This window comes from Pseudonaja textilis, chromosome 3 (genome assembly GCF_049901715.1).
Source record: "Pseudonaja textilis isolate UNSWEBS1 chromosome 3, rPseTex1.2, whole genome shotgun sequence".
Lineage (NCBI taxonomy): Eukaryota > Metazoa > Chordata > Lepidosauria > Squamata > Elapidae > Pseudonaja > Pseudonaja textilis.
In genome coordinates, this window is record NC_141992.1 from 102,813,743 (window position 1) to 102,822,194 (window position 8,452).

Sequence of the window (8,452 nt, forward strand, 5' to 3'; positions counted from 1 at the left end):
TGTCTTTTGTGGCCATGTTTCAAGAAGAGACCTCACAATTCTTAGTCATCAGGAAATATTTAACTATCGTGGTACATTTATCTACAATACCTCTAGGGAACAGTTCAGTTTCAACATAGAAAAGGGAGATGATTTTCTCTGCAAAAGCTAAACTTGCAGAAATGTACCTACATATAGTCCTCAAATGTCAATAGTGTGTCTTGAAATGAATCAAGTTTTTTTAAATGTTTCATCCCTATGGGATTCAGTACTGTATTATCTAAATTATGAATAGTATTTATTTCTTGGATAATTGTGTGCAATTTTGTGTGAATCAAAGATGACTAAATCTGTTTTGGAAGCAAAGTATAAGTGAACCAATTCTAAAAATCATCCTCCACAATAAACCCAGAACTATATATTTTTTTTAAAATGGAAATTTATTTGAAAGTATGTATACATTGTATTAGGGACCAGCTTAATAAGTAACACAGAGATATCTATTAGTAATTTGATTTACTCCTGAGGGATCAACACTCCCTCCTGGAAAAAACCCTTCATATCTGTAGTAATCTAGAATTTCTGTTCATTCTTCAGTTCCATAAATTTGATGGTTTCAATTGTATGGATTCACACATTGCTCTTAAATCATCATATGGTTTGTTTGACGTACCATGAAATATTAGAAAAGGTATGAGTGTCTAAGCCCACAGTTCCTTATTTTTAAATAAAAGTTTATTTAAAGGAGATTAAATATGAAAGATAATAATTTTTTATATATTATATGTATTTAATTTATTTAAAATTAATTCCAACTGTGTTTTATGCTTTAACTTGTAAATATTTTGATAATAAAATCATTATAGAACAAAATAATTTTGCATCATGTATTACACTGTTATAACCAATAGAGACCAATAGAGACTTAGTTTATATCATTTTGCTATAAACATGAGTTCAAAAAGAGCGCTTCCCTCTGATTGGGATGGGAGATAGTGAAGGCTCTTTATGTCCTTGATTTAATAAGAAAAAATACAGTGGCCAGTAGATGGCACCATTTAGTCATAACTACTAGTTTTAAGTACAGCATATTACACTATACTTTGAGGATAGGGTATTTAGTGGAGGCATAAGCATAGGATATCTCAAAATTTGAAAACAGATCAGTGAGATGCCAGGTTGCTCTTTAAAGATACTTTAAAGAAACGTCTAATGAAATATTTAGGTAGTTTTTGGACTCACTCTGCAACTCAACTGAAAATCCAAGATAAAAAGAAGGAAGTAATCTTTTTTTCTATCCCTCTTATTAATTTGGGGAATTTTTCTCCAGAAGAAATTTTAGGATTGCTAAATTGGACTTTGCTTTGTTTGTTCACTAAAACTCTTTTGTACGCTGCTCTGTTTTCCAATCTCTCTTTATAGTTTGACATTTTGACTACTGTACTTTGAAAAATCAGATAAAGTCTTATTTTATTTTCTTATTTTCTAGCTTCAAATGTTACAGTGCTTCATAAAGTAACCATATTTGCTCCACTCACAGAACTCACTAGGCTACATTTGGTTGCTTAGTTTTTTATTCAAAAATATATGAGTGAATATATGCATACATTTCTGTTTGCAACTATGTCTACATAGCAATTAGAGAACTGAGCTTCTTTTAAGATATTATTCTAAAGCCAAAAGAAAGGAGAAAAGGGGACACAAATCTTTACCAGAAGTTGGACATCAACCTGAAAAGAATAGAAAGGGGAGGACAGATCACAAGCTGAATTCAGCCTATAGAAAACAAATTATCCTATATACCTTGCTATGGGAATTTGAGGTTTTTTAAAAATGTTGATATCCTCCTCACTCAGCCAGCCAGCAATATGGAAAGTCAATGTCATCAAATGGAATGCATAATTCTAGGGATTATATAGATATGCCCATGCTATTTTCTTAGAAACGATATGGTCATGGTTCACTGCTACTTTCTCTGGATAAGTCCTTTCAACTCCCCTGACAGGTAATCAGTCCTGGGTTTTCCTACCAGGTTCTCCACCAATTTCTTTTGTCCCTGCTTATTTTTTTTGGAGGGGCAGGAGATAAGTCATTTTGAGACTTGATACAGGGGTAGGGGTAGACTCTCATGCTTGCAGGCAGAACCAGGAAAAAAAGGGAGGACCACTTTAGTTGAAGTGTAAATTACAATTTAGTTTTCAACTAATTGACTTACCATTTATGTGATTGGTTTCCATGCCTTTAATAACAGTCCTCTGCCACATTCTCGAATGGAGCAGTGGAAGGAGCAGTGCAGTGGCTGACTGAAGTCTTGCAACTTGATTCCTATGTATATTTCACTGTACATGCCACCTCTGTAGAAGGTCCCTGCCGTGACAACTCTATTTTTGGATGAAATAACTATAATTTCCTGTATGTTAAATTGTTGCTCATTTCTAACCCATTGTAGATTAAGGGGAAAGCACTAGACCTTTGCAAATATGCAAGTCATTCAGAAGCAGAACTTCCATTTTGGGGAAGAGTTGGGTTATCATGGAAGACATTTTCTTCTCACACTGTAGAATATACCTTTGAAATATGCTATTTTCTCTATCTCCATTGAAACTGTCATTTTTGAAACCAATGTTGTTTGGCATATGAATGCTTTTAACAACTGCATTTCCATAATTGGAAACCAGAGGCTTCTGCTGTAGAAATAAGAGTCGTCTCTGATTCAAGACAGAAAATGAGTTTTATGAAACAAGCCAGGGTTGGGAATGGGGGTGGGATTGTTGAACTAACTTTCAAAGCAAGCAAACTTATTTTTTATTTAAGTAGTCAGTCTACAGACCATTCATTTGCAGAATACAAATAATGCTCACATCAAGTGTAGCATCTCTTCAGCCTCAAAGGAATTTGAATTATGAGCAAATTGCTTCTTGAACTTTTCAATTCCTGTCAGTGGGTAGCGAAATAGGGAAGAAGAAAACATACACAAACTTTCCCCCAATAAATTTCATTTTTGCTTATTTGTTTCTTCCACTACCACGCCAGTACCTAGCGAATATTCTTCGTTTCAGTAATGCTTTGAACCTGGCATTTTTCTAAGGCATTGGATGGAGAGGGGGTAAATGATGGCCTCCATAAATATTCTAGAAAATTGATTTTTATTCCTTAAAAAGGGAAAGCAATCATAAAATTGTTGTACACCATCCAATAGTATTTTCAAAATTTTCCACATGTGCATACAATCTATTCCAATGATCAGAAGGAATGGAAGATAAAAAAATTACAAAATGCATCAAAATATTGTTATATTTCAGGGTTTCCAAGGTTTCCAAGTTTTGCAAGAAAATTCACTGATACAATTTTAATCAAATGTACATATTATCAATGTGCATAATCAAAGAAATGTGCACAAAATTATATATAAAAAACATTTGTGATTCTGTATTATGTGTGTATGTGTGTGTATTAGAAAATATATTTAAAGAAATGTAGGTAAATAGTATATGTAATATTAACTGATATATGATGTGTAAATTGGTGACAGTAGAGTTCACAATGCCTTTTGGCTTATTCACTTAACCTGCACGAAAAATCACAGAACTCCAGGATTAAAACTGGATGCTGCCTCCAGATTTTCCAACAAAATGTATGGGTACACCCATGGGAAGTTCTTATTTTCCTCATGTTCATTACAGTTCCATGAGGGAGGTGAGTTGGCAGCAACCTTGGGCTTAGAGCTTAAGCTGCCCCTGTTCTTTGCTCATACCAGCTTGACTTTAAAATAGATTAAGAAAATCCTGTCTGAACTTAGACACTCTGGAAATAACCTGCAAAATGTTCTCAACTGCTGGTTACTACCAGTATGTCCTCTCAATGGACAATTCATGTGCAGCTGTTCACTACTCTGTTCTGTGAAATCTTCCTGAGGGTGGATCCAGGGGTGGGATTCTACCAGTTCGCACTTATTCTCTAGAACCGGTTGTTAACATTCTAAGCTGTTCGGAGAACCAGTTGTTAGAAGAAATTACTGGCCTAATCCTGTAAGGAAGGCAGGAAGGAAACATTCTGGTGTTGCTTACAGAAACTGCCTCTCCGTTAACCCTTATTACATTCTTGACAGGACTAGACTTCCTGTCTCAGGAACATCTCTGGAGTTTTTTTTCCCCTCCTTTGTGGGTAATTTGCTTGTGTGGAGTGACCATTTAAAATTACAATGGCACTGAAAAAAGTGACTTATGACCACACTTACGACTGTTGCGGCATCCCCACAGTCATGAGAGGCCAGGCAAGGAGATGCATGCCTCGATGTGAGTGATAGTGAGTTGGCCACACCCAGCCAATAACATGACCACCAAGCCATGTCCAGTCACATGACCACCAAGCCACACCTACCACCTAAGCCATGCCCACAGAACCAGTTGTTAAAAATTTTGAATCCCACCACTGGGTGGATCTTATAGGATCTTATAAACATGTTGGTCACAATACACAAGCCTGATAATGGCAGATGAGATTCTGCCAAAACATCGGTACAATTTTAAAAGCACAACTATAATGACATGGGAAAATACCCAAATAAAGCTGAATACCATACTTATAAATACCTGTGAAAACTTAAGAAAACACACGCGCACACACACACACACTAAAGCATCAAATTACACAAGTAAAGCATCAAATGCATATACATGCATATACATGCACATACACACATACACACACACACACACACACACATAAAACTTTAATATAAAAAATCCTTTTTATAGCTTATTTGCTCTTCAAGAATGTCTAGACCTTCACCCAGCAGTTTAAAAAAATAGTAGTAAAGAATTTTGGTTTTTATATTAGAGATTGCTGGTACAAAACCCAAGAAAAATGTTTTTTTTCCCCACTGGTATTTCCTTTTTTCCTTATACCTAACTTTCTCTAGATGACCAAGGGCTCTTTTTGAAAGATTATGTTGGAAGAAATATCCATCTGGTTCAGTTCCAAGTTTGGAGAAAGACACTGGAAGCATGGAGGCTGATTGGAAAGATGGTTTAAAGATAAACCACCAGTTGCGGGAGGGTGTTATACCTTCTTTGGACTTTGCACTTGAGTTTCCTATTCCTGTGCAAGAACATGTATTCTATTGGCTGTTGTCAGATTCCCATGGGGTCATGTAGGGATTATGAAGGGGTTATAGCTGGCTTTATAGGCAAGAGAGGAAATGCAAATCCTAGGTGTTTGAGCTAATTTGGTCAGCCTCTGGCTTATTGTTTATCTGAGATTCCAGGTGAAGTTTAGACTGCTCTGGGATGGTGCAATGAAGAGGCTTATATTCTGAAAGGATGTTGGGCAATTCCTATTGTGGCTTAATAGCTTTTGTCCTGTGTTGGCTCTTGGGTGAGGGGCTGTTTCTAATCCTACCATTCTGCCTTTGTTCAGACTTTGCTGCAAGGAGTTTCAAAATATCCTGTCTTGAATGGATTACCATATTTGAATTTCTAAAAGCTAGCCTCCTCAGTTTCTGCTTGGGGGTAGGAAGACTGAAGCTGGTTTTAGAGCATGTTTCTCCATTTCTCCCTTTGGGGAAATATAATATTTCCCCTTTTTAATATTCCTCAAAATATTTCATTCTTCTTTGAAGCGAGGTTCTCACAATTAAGTACAGGCTTCCAATGTTTCATTATCTTTTTAGTCACTTGAAGTAAAAAGTTTCACACTTCTGCTAGGTTTTGAACACATAACCTCTATTAGGAAGGAGGAAGAGAGGAGGAGGAAGGAGGAGGAGGAGGAGGAGGAGGAGGAGGACCAGGAGGACCAGGAGGACCAGGAGGAGGAGGAGGAGGAGGAGGAGGAGGAGGAGGAGGAGATCATATTTTATCTGTTAGGACAACCATTGTTTCCTTCTTTCTTCTGCAAATAGTCAGTGAACTGTTGCAAGGAAGTAATAAACTATAATTTATTTTTATTTATTTTATTTTATTTTATTTATTTGATTTGTCAATTGCTTACAAGGTAATAGATATAGGTATAAACATGAGTAAGAATACAGGCAATAGGTATGAATAAATGGGAACAATAAGACAGGAATGGTAGGCACAATGGTGCACTTATGCATGCCCCTTAAGGACAAGACCACTGGAGGCAACTTGAAAAAACAAGACTAGTTTCAAACCACAGCCAAAAACATGCTTGAAGGATTAATTTGTGATGAGAGGGAAATGAAGAGGATTGATGTCATCTATTTTCCTCTCTTGTTCTTGTGACAGGGAAGATTGGCAGGGTGGTTAAAGCCCTATGTCTTCCTTCAATTGCTGTAAAATTTAGAGGCTTTGATTGATTATTTAAGATAGATGATCCCCAATTAAGGAGATGGTCCATAGCTTAAATTAAGTCATCAATCTTAGGGTTTGTTTTTTAAAAAAATTCCCATGGCCTAGATCTCCAGAAATAGTTTGTGCTTTTTTCTTCTTCCTCCTCATGAAGATACTGTCAGGCTGCCCTACCCATTGCTTGTGCCACAGTCTTCCACAATCCTGAGAAGGAGGAGGATGTGGGGTAGAAGTGCTTGTTGTAAAAGGGTGGAAAGCGGGGGAGACCAGCACAAACAGGAAGCAGAGGTGTGAGCCAGTTTTATCTGGCCCACTTCAAGGATTTTGGGGCACCCAGGACCTAGGAATGGAATGTTAATTGCTTCTCAAAGTGTTTTGGTCTCATAACATCCAGCTACCATCCTATTGGCCATTGACAAACTGTTCAAAGGGGGGAGCACCAGAGGTGGTATTCAACCGGTTCACACCTATTTGGGCGAACCGGTAGCAATTATTTGGTGTGGGTCGCCAAACTGGTGGCGACCCCTGGCTGGCCATGCCCCCAACCCAGTCACCCGGTTGTTCACTTACCCCAATCACTCTCCTAGCTTTCTGTTCCCCACGTCCTCTTTCTCCCCGAGGGAAAGGAAGAAAGGTATGGACGCTGCAAGTATCGGTTTCCTCTTGTGAGTTAAAGTGTCTGGAGTGCCTGTGTGGTCTGACAGAGGGGGTGGGGGAATCCACTCCAGCCTTGGAGAAATTTAAAGGAGCTGCTTCAAAATGCATGTCTGTTAAGCTACAAAAGTGCTCCGTGTGTGTGTGTGTGTGTGTGTGTGTGTGTGTACGAGAGAGAGAGAGAGAGAGAGAGAGAGAGAGAGAGAGAGAGAGAGAGAGAGAAAGAAAGAAAGAAAGAAAGAAAGAGGAAGGTAGAGAAAGAAAGAAAAAAAATAGGAGAGAGAGAGAGAGAGAGATAAAACTCTGTGCTATTATTTTTAATTGTTCCATTATTTATCATGTGTTAATATTTTACACTGTCCCTACAACTAGAGTGATTTTTCTGCCTTTCTTTTGCCCAGGGCTACCACATATTTTTCAGGGGTTACATGCATTCAATGTCAATAGTCCAGAGCATAAAATACATGTGTTTAACAAGAGTTGAAAGGTAACTTGGAGGTTGTTAAGTTTGAGCAATGAGAGGCTGAACCAGAGCATGAGTGCAACAATACTTTATTATACAATAAAGGGCTGACCGTGCTTGCCACGCCTGGAACTGGCTCGCAGCAATCAGCAACTGGTTGGACCCCGCAGCCTGCTTTTATAGCTGGCTGCTGGAGAGAATCAACCAATGAGGAAAGGGGGAAGAACGCTCACACAAAGTGAGTGGACCTGAGTGAGAACTCCTAGAGTCCTCAGGACATAACACCCCTTCCCCCCAGATGCGAACATGCATAGTCCTTGAGGTAGACGGGGGGTTTGTGTTGGCGCCCGGAACGGCGCAGCTCGGGAGCATTGTCTGTCCGTTCAGAATCAGCCTGTGACGGTTGAGCCGGCACAGGGTTGGATACTGGGGGCGAGTTCCCGTGGGCTGGAACAGGCTGGTCAACTCTCGGGGTGCTGTTGTCCGAGTTCGGGCTGACCGGAACGGCTGTTGGTGCGGACTGGACGTTGGGTGCGATGAGGCTGAGAGGCGGATGAGGCGGTTCCCCTTCGTCTGGTGATTCTGGATTTCTGCTGGCAAGGATGCTGTGGCGCCTCCGCAGTTGGTCTATGTGCCTCCTCCAGACGCGACCATCCTCCAGCCTGACCCTATACGATCTCGGCCCGGTGATGGCGATGACCTCGCCTGGCATCCATAGTGGGTCCCCAGCGAAATTCCTCGCGAATACAGGCTCCTGTAACATAAAATGTCTAACCCCCGAAGTGGAAGCGAGGGGAGAGTCAGGGCAGTAATGTGGGTGAAGTCTGTCCAATACAGTCCTTAGGCGCCGGCCCATCAGGAGCTCCGCTGGGGACTTATTGGTGACTGAACAGGGGGTTGAGTGCTGGCTCATCAGGAACTGTGAGAGTTTGTGGTGCCAGTCATCCCTGCTGAACCTGGCGAGGGCTTCTTTGGTGGTCCTGATGGCTCTTTCCGCCAACCCATTACTGGCAGGGTGAAATGGGGCTGTGAAAATGTGGCGGATGCC